The sequence below is a fragment of the Agelaius tricolor genome, unplaced genomic scaffold, assembly GCF_023055355.1.
Source record: "Agelaius tricolor isolate 1412-34295 unplaced genomic scaffold, bAgeTri1.0.p SCAF_2, whole genome shotgun sequence".
In the NCBI taxonomy this organism is placed as follows: domain Eukaryota; kingdom Metazoa; phylum Chordata; class Aves; order Passeriformes; family Icteridae; genus Agelaius; species Agelaius tricolor.
The window spans coordinates 30,250,664-30,274,028 of NW_027269262.1; the positions used below are offsets into that span (position 1 = coordinate 30,250,664).

The following is a 23,365-nucleotide window of genomic DNA, read 5'->3' on the forward strand; positions in this document are numbered from 1 at the left end:
GTGCATTCTTACTCATGTAGGTGGAATTAGAGGAACCATACTGTAATTTGCTTCAGAAAAAAACCCAAAATTATTTTGATCAATTAATCAAACACTTGGAGAGCAAAAAGAGTAGAATATCAACGTAGTTGAAGTAAAATTAAATCCTTAGGAGGCTGTAGAACTTTTCACCTAAATTTAGAAATTCAGCTACTACAAAGTGTTATCAAACCTACAAAATTTAGTAATACAACTGCCATTAGAAATGCAGTAAAAAAAGGATTTAAAAATTCAAAAATGCAGATTTAGATGGCTACTTTCCTTCTGGTTTTCAGCTGTGCAAACCTCCAAAAGAGGCTTGAAACTGAGCTTGGAAGAGAAGCCCGGCTGTGCTGGGCCACTGCCACCCCCAAAAGCACAGCTGCAGGTCCCCAGCCCAGCACACCCTGCCGCAGTGACACCGTCAAGCCGCCCCGCGCTGGGAACACGGAGGTCCAAGCTACTCATTAACCAGGGCCGGGCAGGAGGCTCCCGAAGCCCGCCCGGAGATGGGGCTGTGCCAGAGCACCTGCGAGCCGAGCCAACGCAGCGCCTGCTCTCGCCCGGAACAAACTCCAAGGAAAGCCCCTGCCCCGGCTTTTGAACCCTGCTCATGCTGACAGCGGGCGTTCAAAACCACCAGCTCCTCTGTTCTAGGACTAATCCGTTTGAAGATTTCTCCCCCCTTCCCTCCCCTGTCACCTAAATTATAATATTTTTAATTGTGCAAACAGTAGTTAATTATAAATCTAGCTATCCAGAGAAAGGTGACAGCACACCAGAGCCTGGAGCAGCGCTATTTGAACACGGTCTGTGATGGCTGCAATTATGCTAAGGAGTTGTGGAAGAATAAGAAAATTCTACATCAAACATCTCTTCTGGAAGGCAAGCGCAATGCAAACACCTTTCTGCCCACTTCAAGAGCAGGTCCTAAAGTGGTTAGGTGCCAGGAAAACAAAAAAAAATAGGGCTGATCTAAATGCAAAGAAAGTAAAGATATCAAATAATTTAAAAAAGCAACAAAGAAAAGAATAAATCATTAGCAACACCAGGTAAAAAAAAATACAAAGTTTTCATTTTGAGAAATGCTGACCTTGCAACTGTTTTTCTCCCTGCTTGAAATAATTTTACTAGATAATGAAAAGAAATAAAAAAGTTAAAAAAGAACCTGATGAGTCATTATAAAACAGGCTTGTAAAGTATATCTGTATATATGTACTCCTCTTCTATTGCAAAGTTAAGCACTGGAAACAGCATTTAAAACTTACTAAATATACTCAACCAAGTAGTCCCTGCACCTAATTTTACATGCAAATCAGTCACAGGTTAACATAAAAGGTTTTGAATATTTAAGTATACTTTCCCATGAAGTAGCTTACAGGATTTTGCTATCTCCAGTAAGAGAATTTTAAGTTCCACTCTGAAAGCCAGGTCTAAACTTTTAGGTCTCCTGTACAAATTTTACATAATATATGCACAGAAATCTCCACAGACCTCAGGACTATTTCCTGAACCAGCAGACAGCAGAATTACCTTGGCAAAATTTGAAAGGCTAATTTGAAATGTCATACAGGGAATGCCAATAGATTACATTGACTTTGTAACAATTTCTACAATGAATGGCTGGGACAAAACCAAAAAGACTTACACCAAAAAGGCCAACCACTACAGCTGGCCAATTGGGAAAACAGACAGACAAATTTAAAAAAAAATCCACCAACAAAAATGCCCAGAAACCAACTACAAACAGGGTATGTTTACTTCAAAGTGTTTTGAAACAAATATAGCTCCACCATTTATAAGCTTGTCTTAACCCGTTCAATTTGTTCTGCAACAAACATATCAATATATATGTTATTTTCATATATATACATAGACAACATGCCATAAAACCTCATTCAGGCATTCATCATTTACATATAACCAATAATAAAGGGGGGTGGAAGGTATTTGCTACTAATAGTCAAATGGTTTCTGATTAGGTTTGAAACTAGGTTGTTTAACACTACTCAAGCAGCATGGTGTGCGTCAAGCAAACTCCTTACAGGATGCAACCTCACTAAGAGCTCTTTCTGCTCTCATATAAGTAAAAATAACTGAGTATCAGCATTATAGCTATTTCTGTAATATAGAACAACAATGTAAATTCTTTTGGTAAGTTTATCATTGTATACTGGCAATGGTATTGCAGTGGCAGACTGATTTCTCACATTTATTTTCAACAGAAAAAATGTCCTTTATTTTAACAAGATTAATGTAATTTCCATTATACTACCACAAATGTTTTAGAAATACATGGCTATACATGACCTAGATCACAGAATCATAGAAAAATCTAGGTTGAAAGGGACCTCTGGAGATCATCTGATCTAACTGTTCTTGAAAGTAGGGCTTTAAAATAGATTTTCCAAGGTCCCATTAGGTCAAACCTTGAATACTTCCAGCAAGGAAGATTTCAATACTTCTCTATGTAATCTATTCCCAGAGCTATATAGTTCTCAAAGCAAATATTTTTCCTTTTATATACAGGCATCTAATTAAAAAAAAAACACCAAAAATGAAGAAAACAGTAAATATAAGCACCCTGCAAATAAAAGCAGAATACTAGAATTTAATGTCTGCAGAATATTTATTTCAAGTAACTATAGGTTTATAATAGATGTAACTGGTCAAGTCCATATTCATTATTAAATAACTTGGTAAAATATTGGTGATCCCTTTCGGTGAGTACCTCTGGCACCATCCACTATCCTAAGAGAGTCACATAAGCATTCCCAGATGCCTCTGAGCATGCACCTACTACTACTCTCATCTCTTAGGGTTCCAAGGTGCCAACTCTCCAAGCCTGAGCCCTTCCCCTTTTCTCCCAGATCCCAGGCCTTTGTGAGTCCCACACACTCCTCCATACTGCCAGTCTTGCCCAGCTGTCAGACAGAGGATGCAGAGAGCACCAGTGTAGGTAGTGAGTGAACATAAGCAGCTGCTCACTCTCTGCCCTGTGGGCAGAGCAATACAGACATCTGCAGAGTCTTTCACAGCCCTAGGGCAGGCAGTAAGCTCTTGATGTAGGTCACAGCTTGAGGTCTGTAAGACATTATATATATAAAATGTGTTGAAACCAAGATGATCGAGCATTACAGGAGCAGGGATGGACAACCAGCACACTTTTTAAACAGCAAAACTCAGAAGTGGAGTGTTTATTTGACCCAATGTTGCTTGAGGTCACCTGACAGCACATCAGAGTTAAGTACATAAAGAAACACAAGCCTGTACCTCATTTACTTGTCACACATCAACTGCCAAAAGGGATCCCTATGAATGGAAAAGGACATTAATAAAGCCAGGCTCCTCATGCTGTCTAACCTTATCTGCTGGCAAGAGGCACATTTGCTGATTGCCTTGAAGTTGCCTCGAATCAATCCAGTAAAACAGGCTTTTTTATTACCCATGTTAAAAGTTCAACTTTGCCTTATAACATGCAGATGGTTGTAAAGCCAGTTTTTCTCCACATTGCCAGAAAAGAAAAGCAAATGTGCTGTAAAGAATGCTGTGAGCAGTCTCTAAGCAAGAGAGGCCATTTCACAGCTCTGGGTGCTGGCACGTGGCAGCTGAGGACCACTGATAAGACACAGGACTCCTGCAGTGCTGTGACCATGTGCACAACTGAGGTGACACCTACAGCAACACTTTCTTCACAGCTTCTACAACATTAGGACTCCTATCTACTTTTGTAAAAAAAACTGTAAGAATAAGCATAGTATCTTGACCTTAGAAGTAATTTTACTTAATTAAATAAACAAAGCCTTCTAGTCCCCAAAGGGGGACTACAAAAGGAGAGGGAATCTTTTACATGAACATAGTGACAAGACAAGGGGAAATTCCTTCAAACAAGGAGAGAGTAGGTTCAGATTAGGTATTAGGACAAGATTCTTTCCTGTGGGAGTCAAGGCTAGGTTGGATGGGGATTTGAGCAACCTGTTCCAGTGGAAGATGTCCCTGCACACAACACAGAGGTTGGAACTTGATGACCTTTAAGGTCCCTTCCAACCTAAACCATTCAATGATTCTATGATGATAAGCAGTGGAGGAGACAGACCATGTTTGTTGGTTACATTAATGTGTTCACAAAGGTCTGGGGGACAGAAGGCAGAGGGACAAACACAGGCCAAAAAAATCTACTTTTTGCCTTTGGTAAATGAGGTGATAATAAAGACGCAGTGCTGGACATCTGGGAGACTAAGCAACATGAAGATTAATTTCCTTCATACTCAGTTAACATAGCTTGTAATTGTCTTTGGCAGCTTACTTTGACACCCAAAAGAGATATTTTAAGCCACTTGTTTTATACTGGGAAAGATTTACTTCCTGGGTAATCAGGGAAAAAGAAAAAGCAAAACCAAATACGGATGACCGTAGTACGCAACACGACACTACTCCGAGTCAGTCCAATGTAGCATGCACTGGTTAACAAGTAACAGAGGCTGTAACTGGCAATAGTAACAAAATCACTCGCTCCTGAGAATGCTCACTTGGTGACAGAGCTAACTTTAGACCCCAACACAACAAATTCTAGAGGCTTGCTTTTAAGACCACATTAATTAATCTCTGAAAATTGTATTTTCAGAGCGAATTATCCTTCAAAACTTCTTTTAATAAAGGGTTAGAGTCCTTTTATAAGCCAATGAAAATAGGTAACATATCATGAGAAAAGGTGGTTTCCTGTATAAAACAATCACAACTCTTCTGCAATCCTTTTGCTCCAAGAAGACGGAAGGTTGTTTTGAAGAAACATTATTTATATTGTGTTTTCAGAATCAAGAAGTCAACGCAAATAAGAAGAAATTATTTCAGTGATCAATTACCTTCACCAGAATCATACAATCATTTAGGCTGGAAAAGATCTCTAGGATCATCAAGTCCAGCCATTAGTCTAGCACTGGCACCACTCATCCATTTCCCTAAGTGCCACATCTACATGCCTTTTAAATATCCCCAGGGATGGTGACTCCACCACTTCCATGGACAGCCTGTTCCAAAGCTTGCTAATTCAGTTGGTGAAGAAAATTTTCCTAATTCTGAATATGCCAAACATCATATTCCACTGCATTAGTGTTTGAATACCACAAGATCTCTGATGGCTTGCAAGTCACATAAATTTAGTTAGAAATCAAGTATAGTTAGATGAACGACACTCACAGTAAAATCAAATGCACTGCTATCTCAGGATCTAAAGCCAATCTCAGGATCTAAAGCCAATATAATACTAACATATAATAAACAGGGTTTACCAGTTTAGCACTGATTTTAAGCAACTGCATAATTTTAAACAACTGTGTAATTCTTCTGCTCATAGTGACAAGGAGAAATAACTGTGAGGCTGCAACCCTATGCAATCTGCTCCAACAAAAGTATGATGTTCCCAATTCATTCCAGGGAGATACTACCTGATATATGCAGACTGCTGTTGGCCAGTTCAGGCTCTGTAATTGAACAGTAACAGGACACTTAACATGATACATCAGTTATTTGGTACCTCTGGTCAAAGGCACCAAGTATCACATGAATGAATTGAAAGATTAAATATTTATCTGAAAAATAGTAAAGCACTATCTGTTCAAAAAAGGTATAAGACAAAAAAACTCCAAAAACCACAAAACACACAACCCACAGCTTTTCCCGCTATCAAACACTGAATCACTTCCTAGTTACCAAGAGCCACTGTGCTTCCCTTAATCCTAGAGCCTTATCAGCTGCCAAGTGCCAAATCACCAGCTTCCTTAAGATAGGTACTTTTTCTCCAGATGTGCATTTACAATATGAACAGGAAGCACATTAACCAAAGCTGGAGAATAAACTTAACAAAAATTGAACTTAATGAATAGAAAGCTACTATTAGGACAGCTGCTTTACTACAAGAGTATTCTGGGGAGTTCTAAAATATGTCAGAGATTTTTTTCTTGATTTCTAGTGCTCCCTGAATGGTGTGGTCTCACAAAAATTTCCTCCACTTATTAAATTTTCTGGCAACTACTTCAAAGAAAAACTGTGTTGCTAAAGTCAAACAAATCTGAAAGCAAGAAGAAGGAAAAACCTCCATCATGGCTGCAAATGTAAAACCCTACACCTATGTGCAGTCTTACTAAAAGCTGTTAATTTTACATACACAAAGTATAGCATCACAAGCATTTTGACAAATTAGGAGTTGCCTAATATTTGCACATCTGAATTTTCTCAGTGATAGCTCAAATTACTTATACTTTTGGAGTAAACCAGAAAGAATTGATTCCACCCCAAACTGTTCTCCACAATTCTTGGTTATAAACAAGTATTGGATTTTTATCACTGGCTTGCAACCTTCTGTGAAACAGCCATCAAATGCTACATACCTCTCCAAGCAGCCTATACTGTCTTGTTCTACTATTGCATTTTTAAAATTGTTTTATTAAATACATGGAAAACTTAAGCTTTTTAACTAAGTACTCATGCTTAGCTAAATTCTTAGCAACCTTTTCAGGCATCATACTAAATAAACTATATTTACAAAATCATGCTGTGAAGACAGAAAGGTTTATGATCATTAAAACAATAAGGTCTTTCTGTAAAAATATTATCAAAAGACATGATCTCTTTTCAAACTAATTATTAATAGAATAATGCAAAAGACAATTTTTAGAGTGGCTTATGCTCTACCCAAAGTCAAGCTCACCAATGAGTTTGCATCAAGTGAAAATTGTGACATCTTTTTTAGGCATCTGAGAATGTCATAGATGGAAGTGGCAATGGGCAGAACAGATACTAAAATGGCAACCAGGTTTAGTTTACACTATTATTAATAGAAGGATTGTTCTAATAAACAACTGCACTGATTCACAAATTGAGAGAATCAAGACTTAAAATTGAGTTAGGCATATGAAAGGGTGTAAACCTTAATCAAATAGCAGTAGTCCAGGCAATTCTATGTGAAAGTAGAAACTAGCTGAGTGCAATAATTTTATCTCTTTAAAGTCTTTTGATAATCAACACAATCCACTGACACACTGAACACAAAAATAAGAAGCCAAGGACATCATAGAAGCTTGAACTATACCATAAGTATGAATTTAATGCACCCAGTTGGTCAGGATGTTAAACAAATGTTTTTAAACATGTTTCCAAAGTGCTTTAATAAATCTTTACTGATATACAGATATATATATAGATATAGATATATATATATGGCTAGAAGCATGTGCAAAAACTAGAAATGATCTAATCCTACAGCAACCTCTGAAACCCAATAAGGACAGCTTGTGCTACTAGGTTGTTCAAAGATGCCTTTCTTTCCTACAATAAACATGAACTCACATATTCTGAAAGAACAATGTGAAGATAAGGCAAGCTGTACTTTACCATGTGCTAGCTGATCTTCAACTTGACCAAAGTACAATCTGCTATAACTACAGGCTCTTAATGTGCTAGTTAGAATATCAGCAACACAGTCAAGAAGACACCTTCTTCCAAACCACTAGCATTGAAACCATGGCAAAAAAAAAAACAAAAAGAAAAACTTGCATGTCCTTAACTTCAGGTACACATTCACATCTGCCTCAATCAAAAGCTGTGCCTCTATCCACACCATTATAGTTCCAGAAGCACAGTCCCTCCCCATCTATGTAAGAATATGCAAAAAAAAAACCCCAAATCACAAAAATTATGAAAAGCATTTAGACTGACACAGATGTAGAAACAGAATACTACTGTACATACATGGGATAAAAACCTTAAGTATAAAAGAAAAACCACCAAAAGTGAGTGAAACTGCCAGGATCAGACCTCTGCATACTTGGGCCAATCCCTGGGGAACACCCCATGTTGAACAGGAGGATCCATAGTCACAGAACTGCAGGCTGTGAAGAACAACACTACAGTAGGAAATCCCACATGTATACAAGTCACAGTTCAGGCTCCCAGCTTTGATTCATAACATGCGTCATTCCAGAGAGCGTAACTGTATCACATAACTTGCTAGGGAAATAGCCATGGTTACTCATCACAGCTTGGTGTTATGAACTGCTGGCTTTCCATAACACTGCACACACCAGATTAAAGTCTCTCTGGGGGTGGAGGGAGAGGATAGCAGGAAATCAATGAACAAGATGTCAAATCATAACTACTTTCACACTTCAAAGTGCAAATAAAACAGCATTTGACTTAGTAGTGAAATACTTCACTGTTGATTTCAGCTGCTCCTTCTCTAGAACTATTTTTTGAAGTCTTGCTCAGGCTAAAAGAAGAAAAAAGTCTGGATCAGAATAAATAATAAATTACTTGAAGAGAGGCTTTTTGCATCTTGCTACACAAAAACTTAAAAGGTAGCTTTACTTTGTGCATATGCACATTTAATTTGACCTTTAAACCATATTGTTGAGACAAAAGCCTTGGTTAGCACTACTGGCACCTGTCAGAATCAGCAAAATTACAGCTACCTCCAAAACACTGCAACTGTATTTGCCAGCTACAAAGGCTGAAGCATTTTATGATTTCAGACAAATTTTAGCATTACTTCTTCTTCAGAAAATATTAAAGTGAAGCATATTTTGTACTGTCCACCTTAACATCATAAATTAAATATTTTATCTTGTTTGAACACTTATGTGAACTGAAAGAAAGAGTACACAATTAGTTTTATATTACATTGCAATAGAAGAACAAAGAGTTGGAATCACTTTCTGTACACCCAGTTTTCTTCTGCTTGCAGAGAACTTAAAAACACACTGATTTTATTTTCACCTTGAATTATTTAAAACCTCTTGAACTCCTTGTAAAACTCTACCTCTCACTAACACACATGTACAGGTTTGAAGACTGACTTTTGCTTCACTTTTTATGAATTTCTATGAGCATACCAATTAACATTAGTGGAAGAGTTCCAAAAACAAAACTAGTGACTGAACCTGTGTCTGGTAAGTTACTACCTTAGTAACACAGTATTGATTGAGAGTAATTACCTAACCAATTTCAGAGTGCACCAGCCACCAGCTTGAATTAGTAAGATAAAAGCTGGCTGTTGACAAAGATGATAGAGTAGGTGGCTGTGATAAGGATTGGTACTACCTTGCCTCTTGAAACATACTCACTGAATTGGTCAATACAAACAAGCATGCAACTTATTAGCTTGGCTGTATTTCAACTTTGTGATGCAGGGAAAAGAACAATTTAATTTTTGGCAAAACACCTTTTAGAAAGCCTAATACTCCTCCTGCCAAAAAAGGGATTGAGATCACTTATCTTGAAGAGTTGCTCTCAGCTCCAAACTCTAAAACCACAGTTTCCTCAGAAGTGTTTTTAGTCATAATTCAAAGCTTAGGACACTCTCTCCCCCCCTAACATATGTTGCTGTGCTTGTATCAAACCTAAACTTGCCAAGAGAGGGAACTGATGAAATTACAGCCAATATGACAGATTAACATATGCTCATAGCATGCACATGCTTCACTGCTTCTGGGATTTCTGTTTTATTTGTAAAACTGCATTACCTGTCTAATGTTCTGTAATCTTCATATTGAAGAGAGAAGTTTAACAGAGGGAACTTAGTCAGAGAGATACATCAGACAAGACCACTCCTAATGATTTTCATTTCAAATAGAGGCCATTAGGATAATGTGCTGGTTCAGACTTAGGGACCTAGAGCCTGCAGAGAGCCACCACATCCCTTACGCAGTGATATGCTCTCCTGTTAAATCAGTGGCAACAGTTCTTTGACAGAAGAACTGCATTTCTTAAAAGGAGAAGTATTGTTATTGGATGGAGACAGATGCTGAGAAGGGATAGTAAGATAATGTGAGACAAGAAGGCTCTCCAACCACAGAAGTGTGACAGACAAAGCCAGAGGAACTCTAAGACTGGTGAAGAGGCAGATACAGTTCTGCTTGTATCTTTTTCAACTTTTTTCTGGAAAGTGATTAAAAAATACCTTGCATCTTCCTGAGGAGTACCAGATAGATAATCTGTATTCCAAATGTATGTCCAGAGCCCTTATTTTGGGACATCTGTAACTTGTAAGCCAAGAGCATGCGAGACTCACCAGGTGAACAACAGTTCAGCAGTGCACCAAGAACCTACAAGGTTTTCAAGTCTCTCTTGAGTCCTCTTGACCCAGAAGACGGGAACCCTTTGTTACCATTACTCATGTGTAATGTTTGGAAATCTAAACCAAAATCTAGCAGACAGGCATGACTAGACTTCAGCATGGACCAGATTTCAGCACAACTCAAGCAACCAAATTATGTACGAAGTATCAGTGTTCTCTGCAGCGAGAAGGCTCTTCAAGATTGTGAATGCAGCTGGACAATAGGAAGAAAAATTAAGTCCAAAAAAAAGCTTTATAAAGCAAGCTATTAGACAATGTTTTCTACAGTATCTGATTTTGTAGCATTTCATGAATGCCAGGGTATGAAAAGAAGAAAGAGAAGGAACACAAAGTCCCATAGTGGGCACGTGACCCAGTTTCATATTACAATGCTAATAATAGAAATTAGAACTACTCAGTGAGGTTCAGTGCATGCTGACTGAAGGCAATGGTATCACAGGGTATGGGGAGATTAGAATCAATTATCTCAAGGTATGTCAGGATGAAACTTGCAGCACATCTGTTACTCCACTCCAACTGCTTGTGTACCTGCTCTTTCTCCTTAGTAAACACCTTGACAGAAGAATAATTTACCTCCCATAAATTCCCACTTGTCATGAAGAAAGCCCACATACACCTTCTGACTTCTAGGCTTCGAGAACAGGAAAACACTACAGATCATGAAAAGCATCCAACTCCAAGACAAAACTGCAGGCAGAGCATTTCTAGTTAACACTGACACTTCCCTTTGCTAGATTAAGTTGCCTAAACTCTGTCTCTCTCTTAAGAGATAACCCCAGTTCAGAGTTACTTGATTGATTCAAGTGAACCATCCCATGCTCCAGTCCAAGGTATGGGATGCTTCCATCAGGGGCCAAAGTGCCAGAGCTATGGCTTCTCATCAGTGTTGTGCCAAATCTCCCTTGCTGACTAACATCATGCACTCAACACCACAGAACAAAATGTACGCTGCACTGCTACACACAGGTAGCCAGAAGAGAAACCAATGCTACAAACACCAACAAATACAAGAGGGAAGCAAAATAAATATTTTTTGCTTAATATACTTTTTTGGGAAAACAGCTGAAAAATGTTGCTCTCTGATTTTTCTGTGCAAACTTTCCAGTAGATGAGCACACAGTGTTGCCTCTGAAAGACATCAGTTCTCAAGTTCACAGTTTTATGAAGCTTAGGGAATGTGCTTCTCAGACAAAAAAACAGACCAAAAAAACCCCAACAACTAAAACCAAACCCACACCACAAGGTTTCTATAGAACTTACAATGAATACTTACCACATTTAAAACAAAGAGACTGGTAACTGTGGTCCTTGTCACCACTACATTTTACTTTTAACTGGTTGAATTTTAATGAACAAATACCCCTATGTTTAGATGCCAGCATGGCAAATATATACTTGTGAATGAAGTGACACAACAGAACAACTGCTCACTGTACTGACATTTAGTCCACTTTGGAGAATCTAACATTAATGACTTCTGTGCACAAGACTTCTGGTGTTGTACCTATGTAAGGTTACTCCTCCAGTGTCTATGTAAAACTATCATTTACCCATCAGTGTAAAAAGTAGGTCACAGCTTAGAAAACTATGCACAACTGTCTCTGCTATAATACTGACTGCTAAAAAACAGTCCACCCAAGATCTTTAGAAATCAGCTGATATTTTAGACTCCTGGAATGGATGAAAACATGATTTACCACCTGGTAAGCCATGAACATATTCAAGAAGATGATGGTACTACCATTAGCTTTTTTGTTACTACTTTTTTGTTACTTCTGTCTACTGCTTTAAGCATATTACACCAATAATACAAAATGATGAATTGAGAAGCAGTCACGGAGCTTTGCAATTTAATAGCATATCACTTAACTATAGCTTTATCAGCATCTTACTTTGTACTGAAAGTATATTGGAAGCATGAAGGTAAAGAGTTAAGTACTGTAAAGTAAAACATGGCACTGTGATATTACTCAAATTTATGTCCTAAAATAATGAACTGTCCTGGTCTTAGAAGATGCAAAAAAGTTGATATGGTAACATTAGAAATGCTTATTAAGTCAGAGAGAGAGATGGCAAGTGTTAAGAGTTCTTCCAGGAATCCACAGCCAGCAATATTAGAGTGTTTAATGAAACAAAATTAATCTTATCATCACAAGCTGGTCCTTCCAATGAGCTGTTATGTTAAGTGTACTTAGAACTATGTGAAGTATTACATTTTTTTCTTATTAACTAGAAAACAAAAATGTATTAGGTATTTGTCACCAACCTATCACTTTTGCCACAGGACAATGCCAGAGAACATCACCATCATAAAAATTTAGCATTTGTATTGCATTGGTGAGCAAGCCCTTCTAGAGATGGTAACTGAGGAGACTCTTCTTCCCCACAGCTCTGTTTTCTGACTCTTTCCCTTATGATCAAACCCACTCGGGTAATAGGGACAACGTGCTTCTTGTACAACTAGTTCCAGAAAAAATTTGTTTAAAAAAAAGTGAAAGTGCGACTGCTCTCCAAAGCTAAGTATTCTACACATCTACATTCACATAAATAATCCTTCAATGCAACACTGTGCAAAATTAATACTTCAGTAACATACGCATTTCTACTATAAAGACAGTTTGTGAATAATAGAGTAGCAATACCAATATTTAATAGCATTTAAGAACTAACTTGTTCTGCTTTGTTACACAGTTATTATAGCAGTAGCAATTTGTGACAGGCTGAAGAGTGCCACAAGGGAAGCGACCATTGTAGCAGAGAAGACAAAAAATCCCAACTGTATCTTTGAAAGAGAGGAAAGCAAGGAGCAACAGAAGGAGAGACTGACTAATTACTTCGGATAAGTTCATTCAAGAGAGGAAACAAGAAGTGCTGCAAGATGAATGAGAATTTTATATTAAAAGAGGCATCCTATTTTATCGCTGTTGCATCTGTTCCATAACATCAGCGAGGCAAATAGTTGTCACACTTGACATACATGGATATATCATATATATCTTAGCTATATTACAGATACACTGGATAATTCTTCTATCTGCACAGGGCAAGTCAGCATCCAAAATGCTGAAAAGTAACCGCTGTGGAGCCCCGGCAGCCTTTGAGGTGGGGCAGCTGCTGCTAACCAGTCTGTGGTATACTGTATCTCCGGGCTTTGGGGTTCTGATCCTTCGGCAGACCCATCGGGGCAGGGGCACGGGCAGGGCCGCTCTGCGCCCGCAGCGCTCCCCTGTCTCCTGAATACGCCCGAGGCACTCGGGACTCGAGAATACTCTGAAGTCGGGTGCTCTGCCAATGATTTGGGGAGAAAAAAACGGGAATAGAGAAGAAGCCAAACTCGCCCTATATTAACAGGCAGCAGAGGCAAGCGCAGGGGAGCCCGGGGACGGGACGGGATGGGACCTTCCCCGTGCCCTCCCCCGTGCCCGGCGCTAAGCACCCAAGACGCGGAGCGGAACAGAAAACGGAGGGACAACGCGGAGCGCCGCTCCCCGAGGGCACGGCACGGCTCGGCGGCCGACGGGCTGACACCCAGCCCGGCACGGCCGCGCACCTTCCCGCTCGCTTTCCCCCGCGCCAGCCGCCGGCAGCAGCGCTCGCCCCCGCGGGGCCGGCGGACAGCCAAGCACCGGCGCGGGGCCAGCCGCCCGCCCGGGCACTCCGCCGCCCCGCCGAGGTGCGGGAGGAGGAGGAGGAGGAGGAGGAGGAGGAGGGAGGCGCGGGGGCGGCCCCGGCGGCACCGCCGCCCCCGCCTCCCGGAGGCGCCCCGGCGGCGCCAACTTTCCCCGCGCCCCGCGCCGCTCCCGCCGCCCTGCCCGGTACCTGCCGCGCCGCCCCGCGCCGCCGCCGCCGCCCCGCTGCCCCACGGGGCGCAGAAGGCCGTCACGGCCGTCGCGGCCGCCGCCACCGTGCGGACCGAGGAGAGCAGGTGCGGAGCGCGGCACCACGGAGCCGATCCCGATCCCGCCGCCGGCTCCGGCTCCTGCGCCTGGGCGGGCGGGGCGCGGCCGGGCGGGGCGGGGCGCTGAGGAGAGCCCGCCGCCCGCGCCCGCCCCCTAGCGGAGGGAGCGCCCCGACGGGCCCGGCCCAGGCCCCCGCCCGTCCCGCCGCTGCTCTCCGCCTCGGCTCCGCTCGGAGCCCTTCGGCGCTTTTCGCCGTTCCATCAGGGGGAACCGGAGTGGGGTCACCGCGGATGGCGGGGCCGGGGCTGTTCCCTCGCCTCCCTTCCCGCTCCGCAGCAGCGCTGGCGGGGACTGCCCCGCCGCCACCTGTTCCCGCACGGCCGTGGCGGCCGCGGTCCCGCCCGGGTCCCTCCGTGCCCAGAGCTCCTCCCGGGCTGTGCCCGCTGGCAGCGCGGCACGAGGAGCTCTGGCGGCTGGCTCCAGAGGCTGACATGAGCTCGTACCACGCCGCCGGCTGGCGGACCCTGCCAGGGGACGAGGAACCGGCCGTGCCTCGTGCCATGGCCTGGGGAAGAACGGGACCGACACAGGAGGTGCGAAGTGTCATCAGAGGCCGCAGTGTGTGGCACAGCCTGCCCCATCGCCTCCCCTCACGGGAGGAGGGCAGGTCTGGCTCGGGGATGCGTGTGGTGCCTCCCGCTTCCCCCGCGTCCCTGCTCCCCGCCGGGCACCGCTGCAGCGCCGTGCCGAGGGATCAGCTCAGGTCCTGCGAGCGGAGCAACTGGGTCAGGGCAACTCTACACCCATGCTAATTAGCTGAGCCTTCTTGCAGCGCTAATTAACTGGAGCAGAGTACCTCAATGGTCGAGCAATCCTGTGGCATGTTTTCTCCAGTTTTAAAGAAATTTCCTGGTGCTTGGTCCATGTGCCCTTGTGCTAATGTGACTGTACATGAGATCAATGAAACAGTCCGGTTAAAGTATTCAGAAAAACCCTCCAAAATTGTGTGAAACTTGGATGGTGCTCTCCTGATCTGTTTTGGCCCCTGCCTTCAGCCATCTCTGTTAACTCAAATGCAGGGGTGGGAGCAGGGAGAGAGTGAACTGATGCGCCACGAGTTCCCTGCAAGGGACCCAAATCCAGAAGAAAACCCCAGAGACAGGCCCTAGAAAAACTTAGCAGATGATTCCTTTGACATGGCTGTATTGTTTCAAATTCCAAATTGCCATTCCAAGCTTAGTTCAGGGACCTCTATGCTGTACACAATCTAAATATGTCTGCTGTGGAGATGGGGCATTCCAAAATGCACCTTAGCTCTTGCCATCTGCTTGTCTGTACTGCCCTTCTAGTGAGCCATTTCTTGGGATGCCACGTTCTTGGCTAGTTTGGGGAAAGTAACATGAAGGCAGCAGCTCCAGTGAAGGCAGAAGAACAGGAGCCAGTTTGAGCATGTCTACACAGTACTGCCTATCTGAATTTGAGTATTGGGAGGAGCCTAGCCGTGTCACAGATTTTCCCACCAGGTACAACGCCCACTGCTGCTCAGCACAGCTGATTCATAGGATTTTGCAGATTTCCTACAGCCTTCTCTGAATGGTTCTGTCTTATGCTCATGTTCACTAATACCTACCCTGAAAAGTGTTCTTTCCCAAATGTTTGAGGAAACCATCTAATAATCTAATCTCCCGTCATTTATTAAAGGTACATAAACCTAATTTTCCATGCATTTAAACCTTAATGGAATATTGAGGCTTCATTCTATTTAACTGTTTCTGAGATTCAGAATGAGAATTAGTTCATTTGTTATTTCTATAACATTACTCCAGAATGTGAGCTTATTTAACTCTGGAACAATAAGGGTTAAAAAACATTGGCATTGCCATCTCAAATCAGCCCATTAGGTCAGTGTGTTTCCACCAGAACCTCTACTACTCAGTAAGTGAGGATTAGACCCATGTAATGCTTTGTGTCCCATGGAAGGAAGTTAAATTTTCTTTGAACTGATAGTCTGCATTTTCCAAAGTAGTTTGCAAGCAATAGTCAACATCTTTTCTTTTAGAGAGAGTGCAGGAAAACGGTGCTACATAACAAATACACAAAGTGAACACACCACCAAGGGCCAAGCTGCTGCTCCTCATATTGAAGGTTACTGCATCTTGCCCTTCACATAGTCCCATGTAGTTCTGTAGGAGCATTAATTCAGAGGCATGAGAGCCTATCCATTCCAATTAATCACAGTCAGGACCTGATGACTTTAGAGATGAAATACGAGGGCATCAGGCTTTTGATTTAGTGGTGCAGTTCCTGGACTCAGGTCCAAATCTGTGCAGCAGAAAACTCTTTCATTACAAGCATCAGAAATTCTACTGCTGGGCCTTGAAAGAAATATGTAATCCCAGTCTTCTCCTGAGTAAAGACTACTACTTATTTCATCAAGGGCAATCAGTCATGCCAGTGAAGAAGAGTAACCCCCACTTTTGATTTGGAGTTGCAGATTTAATAGGAACAGACTACAGATTCTATTGCACACAATTACTTTCAGCTCAAAAATTCTGTTCTTGGAAAGCACTTTCCCAGATTCCTTGACTTTATGGAAAGGTAGAGAATCCTATATTATTAAGACCATGGAAGAGAAAAGATAAATTATTACCTAGGATTGCCACACAATGGATACCATAGAAGCACTGTCTCTCACCCAGAGATGATTTGTCCCTCCAAATCTGGTATCAGCTTATAGCAAACACTTCTGAATCCTCTACTCCTCACCTACTTGTTAAAGTTGTGCTAAATTAGATAAGTATTAATTAATTTAGTGTAATTTGTTTTCCTATCACACAATCAAAAATGTGGACAAGATACTAATTCCATGAGAATAACAACCTCAAGTTAAAAAGAAAAACCACTACTCCTCTCAGAAAAGAAAAACAGACAAACAAACCCCATAAAAACAAACAGGATAAAAGTTGTGTCTGTTATTTTCACCTTTTGTGGCTGAGGCATTATTATTTTCTGTAATTACACTAACAAACTCTCTTTTTTCAGGATTCTCTTCCATTCACTGGATGTCTTAATCCCTACAGACTGGATGTCTGTTTTCATACTCTTGAGTATCCAGCTGAAGACATCTAAGACACACTTTTTCAACTAAATTTCTGAATGTGTTTATTCATATCTCTGAGCACTTCTTTAAATAAAAAGAAATCACAACCTGAACCTCTGGTCAGTTTACTCAGAAAAAAAAAAAAAAAAAAGCCCCAAAAAAAAACCCCAAAAAGAAAAAACTCAATTACTGATCAGAGGAAAGAAGTCCAGCTGGAGTAACTTTCTCAGCATCATCATGAAATGTTGTCACAGTAACAAACAACTCTGAGGGCAGTTTGAGCAGCTGCCTAGCCTGGGATCAGGTTAAAACCAGATGAGGAAAAACCTGTGAGTAGTGTTACTTTTAATATAGATAAATTCTGCAGTTAGGTTAGCCAGTAGTGATTTGAGGAAAAGTGTGCAGCTGTAAAAAGTTGTCAATGTTCTATCCCAAGACATGTTAAAGGGCAGGGTGGATGGATCTCTGAGCCACCTGGTCTAGTGGAAGGTGTCCCTGCCCATGGCAGGGTGGTTGGAACCAGATCTTTAAGGTCCTTTCCAACCCAAACCCTTCTATGATTCCATAAAATATCTTAAAATATCTGCACACACACACACACACAGATTTTCAGAACTTAATCAGCCAAATTGAGGAGGAATTCCTTCTTGTCAACAAAAGACTCCTTGCTGTCAGAATCACGGGTATGCTAAAGCTTCTCAAAAAATGGTTACAAATAGGGAGATTGTGTGATTGTTTTCAATTAGCAATTCCTTATCTTAATTCTTCTTGAGAAGGCAGAATTATGATCAGTTTAGCCAGAAGCAGAAACTCATGATGTGAAACTTCATCCCAAATGATTACATTCTGACACAGTTATAACAAAAGCAGGATCTCTATAAGAAAAATATTTGGCAATCTGAGCTGTGGTTACTCTGCCTTATAGGTAGATCTGCATATGCAAGCACAGAATAAACTTCTCTCCACTTCCAGAGACACTACAGTTCTAACCACTGTCCTTATCTCAAGTTCACAAGACATTTAAAAACATAAACTAATTGTGAACTTTAAAAAAAAAAAAAAATCCTAAGTGGCTTAAAGTATGTTCTCATTATCACAAAACACCAGTCTAAATGAATACAGCCGGGGAGTGTGAATACACACAGCCAGTGAATGTTCCCAGCAGTTTGACAGTAAATTGTCTGGCCAAAGTAATTTATGTGCTTGCACAGTCTTCATGGATATTATCCTCCTCCCACACTTTGGCTGACATTTCTGAAAGTGCTTGCATTTACTTACAAGCATGTATGAAGCAAGTCATGTGCTGATTCATGAAATGTGTATCGTGAAATATTGGTTAAACAGAGTGGAAGGGTGCCAGAAAAAATTGAAGCTGAGGATATGCCTACAATGTTGCACTTACACCTAAACATTGAAAGTTGTACCAGGCTGCAAAAAAGCATTTCTAAGGGAAACAGTGAATGTACAATCAATTCAGCCTTTTAACCTTCAATACATTTAAACACATAGCTGGGAAATTTGCATGTAGGTGCATAAAAAAAATTGAGTAATCATTTTTATATCTACTTGGATTATCTGATCAGTAGTATACTGAATATGTATTTACATGAATATTGGCCTTTCTGTTACTGACAAGTGTTCAACTCAAATTATCATTTTGGCATAGTCTTCCTTTACTGCTCCTTATGGCCACTCAAACTTTCCTCTTATTAGTAATATATAATGACTGTAAATTATGAAAGATGGAGACATATTGCTGGAACTCCTATAATCTTTTTTCATTCGCCTATAACAGTATTTCCCCACTCCAGGACATGTCTTTGTTAATCATAAAGTATGATTCATAGGAAAGAAGTGTCAAATAATTTTTGTTTTGTCTAAAATTTGCAAATGTTTTACATTTAGCAATTAACCATGAAAAGCATATTTAAATTAATCCTATTTAAATCAACCCAGCATATAGATTTACTATAGCTGCACAAGAGAAGCAAGATGGTACTATGCTAATTTTCTGTAAAACGTACTTCTTTCTTTTCAAAATTACCACTCCCTGAAGTAAAACAGGAGTCCATTTTAAGTTCTGCATCATTTGAATTTGAGATGGAGCATTGAAGAAAGCTGCTTTAATTGAAGATTAAAAGATATGGAATTGAGCCTTTAGGGAGTGTTGGGCACTTTTCTTGTCATTCTGGTTGATTGATTTGCATGATGTGGGTGGGGAATGTTGTTGATCAGGCTGTCCATTTTAATTTTGTACTGGTTGTGTCAGCTTTAAAGTGAGGGGCGAGCACACAAGATTTAGTACACTGTGCTGCAGGCCAAAATAAGTAAAATAGCACTATATACACTCTTGAAAAGTGTGATATTTAAGTCAACTCAGAATATCATATGCTGCAATACGTTATTTTTAGTCTCATATTGAGCAAGTGCCTTCTCTTTTTTTCTTTTCCCAATTCACATGTGTATAAACAAGGTGGAATAAAAGTCTTTAAACCTAACATGTCACTGTCCTGGTTCACTGAGAAGTACTGTTTTGAATTTAGCAGACAACCAACAAACCTTAATGATGAGACTTGAGATGTCCCCTAAAGGAAAAAAAAAACCTAAAGCTTATTTTCCTCTTCTGATTTACATTGCAGGGTAGGCCAGATTTAGCTGCCATCCTATGTCTTACCACTGCCTGATATCCTATAAAATCACTCTAATTAAGAGAGGCTGGACCAGTCTCCTAATTTGTTGTTACATACACACCTATTGCAATCAGACTTCTCTTTTAAAAAGGCAAAACTCTGCACTTGCAAGTTCTTTGTGAACCATTTCTACCCAGGGGATTTAACTGGGTAACTGTTTCTGCCTGCATTGCTTGTGACACTGCTGTGACCACTGTGAAAATCAAAAGCACCTTCCAACAGATGGCACACAGGCCAATTAGTGACAGTAGTGCTTCTGCCTTGTTCGGTGTCCTATATGAATGGAACAAAAAGCCTTCCCTTTTCCCTGTGTTACCCTACAATGGTGTTCATTAACACTCAAAAATGGGGAAAAAAAACCTGCCACCAAAAAAACAGGTCTCTCTTCCCACCCACTCCCCACCCCATGACAAGGAAACTATGTTTCAGGAGATGAGTAATAGAGAAGCTTTTTTTCTAAAGGTTACAATCAATGCAAAGCAAAGCAAAACAAAACAAAACAAAAAAACCCACCAAAACCAAAAACCCAAAAAATCCAAAAAAAAAGCCAAACACAAAAAACCCCTTAAATATACTTCTGTTAAGAAGTTCTTAATGAAATGTGCAAATGCCTCAGCATTTTTGTATTCAGCACAATTCAGTCCAGTAGCACGTGGGGTTATAATGTAGCTAAGGGGAGAAGACATAAAGAATTAGGTCTGGAGTCTGGGGAAGTCAAAAGCTTGGCTAGACTAATTGATTTTGCAGGCTGATGTTTTAAAAACCTATACAGTGAAAATACTAATGAGTTCCTTTTTTGGAGGGATGAGAAGAAGTTCTAAATTTAACTATGAACTTCCAGTAACTTTCAGTAACTATGAGGTCTTTTGCTCCAGGTATTTAGGATATAAAACAGCTGGAGAGGTTATCCTCCTATGAGCCCTCCAAACATGTCTCAGATATGTCTGGTGCTATTGGTTGTGACAGGCACAAAAAAGCAGAGTGCATCCAAAAACTTAAAAGCTGAATGTTGTAGCACTGAACACACAGATGCCTGGCTCTGGAGTAAAATCCTACATTCAGCTCTTGGGCTGCTTCAACAGAGTACATAGGGAAAGTTTTCCAATTCATGTTGTGTTGGAGAACTGTGTCAGCACATTAAATCAGGAGTGCTTGGTCACTGTTTTCAGCAGAGTGATGCCGGTGTCAGTGGCTGAAAGTGCTCCCTACACAGGTACCTGTCCAATCTCACATCTCTGCCTCAGGTGCTCCAGAGAGGCACCTCTGTTCACTTGGCATCTGTTTCCACCAGTGTGTTCTTATGTGCAAGTAAGTTTACATCCCTTATTTCTGGATTCTAATCAGGACCAGGTATTCTCCAAGCTGTGGTTTCACAGCCCTGTTACCCCAAATGTGAGTGTGGGCAGGAGTGGAGCTTGAGGGACATTGACCATGCATTGCCAACCCCAGGTGCAGCCCCAAGGTCTGTAGTTTGTTGCCTGCTAAACATAAAGGGTTGAGATGCAGGAGTTTTAGATTTAGTCCAAATCCCACTTTAGACTTTCTAGATACCCATGCCGTACCTGACTTTTCATGCTGTTCATACTTATGAACTAATTCTCATGAGAAATGATTTGATGCTCTGAAAAGACTGTCATCATTCTGTGGATTACACACATAGAGAAGAATTGAAAGAAATCGATTGAAAGGTGTTAAAATAATTCAGATTTATAATTCTGACCTCCTGGCAAACTCCTCAATTACAACATCCCATTTATTATTGGAATATTACATATTCCTTGTCACAAAGCTATCTTTTTGGAGGTTACTGAACTGTGTTAAAATATTTGCCACTTTTGAGAAGAAACATAACCTCCTGATTTTCTCCCTCTTTGTTACAAAAATTTCTTAAGTTCAACATGATTTCTCAAAAGTTAGTCTTCGAGGCAGCACAAAGATATCCAGACAATGGTGTTTAGTTTTCTTCTCACTGAATCACCTTGTGATGGAATTTGCAGTGAAGCTGATGTCCTTGCAAGGCAAAAATAGGAAAATAGGCTCTGAATTGCTACTTTAGATACTTAGATTGACTCATTCCCGTCCAGAGTAAATAGGAACAAAATTTATTATCCAGGTCCCAGCACTGCAGTCAAGTGCTCTCATTTCTAATTATTCCAAGCAGAGTGAGGCATATTTTCCCCAGAGTGACCAGGTGCCTAAGCAACCTTTAGAATTGTTTTAGTTAGAGAAAGAAGTCTAATCATTATCTCCTACTTTCCTAGCAAAAGATGAATGCCAGCATTTCTAGATTACACAAGTAGTAAGAGTGGCATCTAATGGCTCTGAAATCTTCAGGATGGTGGAGGAGGACATACTGATTTTTAAAGGGTCACATATAGGTGTTTTGCCATTTTATTAGGAAAGGTAGGAACAAAACAAGAATTTTAGATGCCACTAGGCATCTAGTTCCACTGGGATCTGCAGTTTTTGATGCACAGATGCATATGGACCCTGTGTGGAGCTAGTTTGCTGATGTGTACTCTTGGTTGACTACCACCCCTATAAATAAACAAATATATAGCACTGTCACATGTTCTTCCTTTCCTGCCTTCCACTCCATGTGAAATTTTTATAATTCTTGAATTACAATATGACATAATCACCCACATTTCCTCTGGCAGGACTATCTCTGTAAAGCCTGATAGTTGACAAAAACTGGTTTCAAAGCAGAGCTGATCTCATCACTGATGCTTGTCCATAAAGATGTTTTGACATGAAAAGATTCTGTATAAACTGATGTGTTTGTTATTGAAACAAAACTTAATTTTCATATCTATTCAAAAAGAAAAAGAAAAAAGATGGTAACTTCTTTACTGGATGGAAATGGCAAAGCAAAAGAGTTTTTGAAATTTTCTAGTTGCTAAAAGACTATTATAAGTATGAAAAGAAACAAATTAGGCTGATAAGAGTAGGATATTTGGCCTTTATGCAAATGATTCCTGATGCTTCTCCTCCAAACCTTTCTTTATGAGTCAGTAGCTCCAAGTACCACACACTGAACACTGCTGCAACCTGGTATGCTGCTATCTGGAAATTTCAGATTAGACTGTGTTTAAAAAATTGTCAAGGAACAGACCACAAAATAAAGAGGGGGTGGGGGGGTGAGGAGAAGGGGAGGTGGCAGTAGCTGCTCACAGTGGGTTACATAGAGGCTGCTATTCTGGTCAGAGAATTATTTGGAGCAAAATTGCTACAATTATAGGTAGGGAATATAAATGGAAATTTGAATGAAATATATACAGTTGTATGACCCACTAATGACTCCAAAAAAGGGCGTAAGATGAATGAGTCACTGAGTTTTAAATATAGTTCCCTGCTGCAATGGTTTTATCATCAAACAAGGCTCCACTTGAATTAAAGGGGAGTGAGGGCTATATGATGGGGTCTTGCAGCTATGCCACAGTGACAGCAAAGGCAAAGGCTACACAAGTTGTTTCCATTATAAGCAGTATAAGAGAGAATCATTTGCAAAGGGGTGACTCAGATCAGG

General features: G+C 40.7%; 1 protein-coding gene across 2 annotated transcripts in view; it reads right to left on the reverse strand.

Moving 5' to 3' along the window:
* Window positions 1-14,137, reverse strand: part of PTPN3 (protein tyrosine phosphatase non-receptor type 3) — a 122,783-nt gene extending 108,646 nt beyond the window's left edge. The window contains exon 1 of one of the 2 annotated variants that reach the window (XM_071455187.1): window positions 13,967-14,137. The gene's annotated coding sequence lies outside the window, so the exon portion shown is untranslated. The remainder of the gene's footprint in view (window positions 1-13,966) is intronic. The other variant, XM_071455178.1, reaches the window with a different exon arrangement.
* Window positions 14,138-23,365: the final 9,228 nt, after the last annotated feature.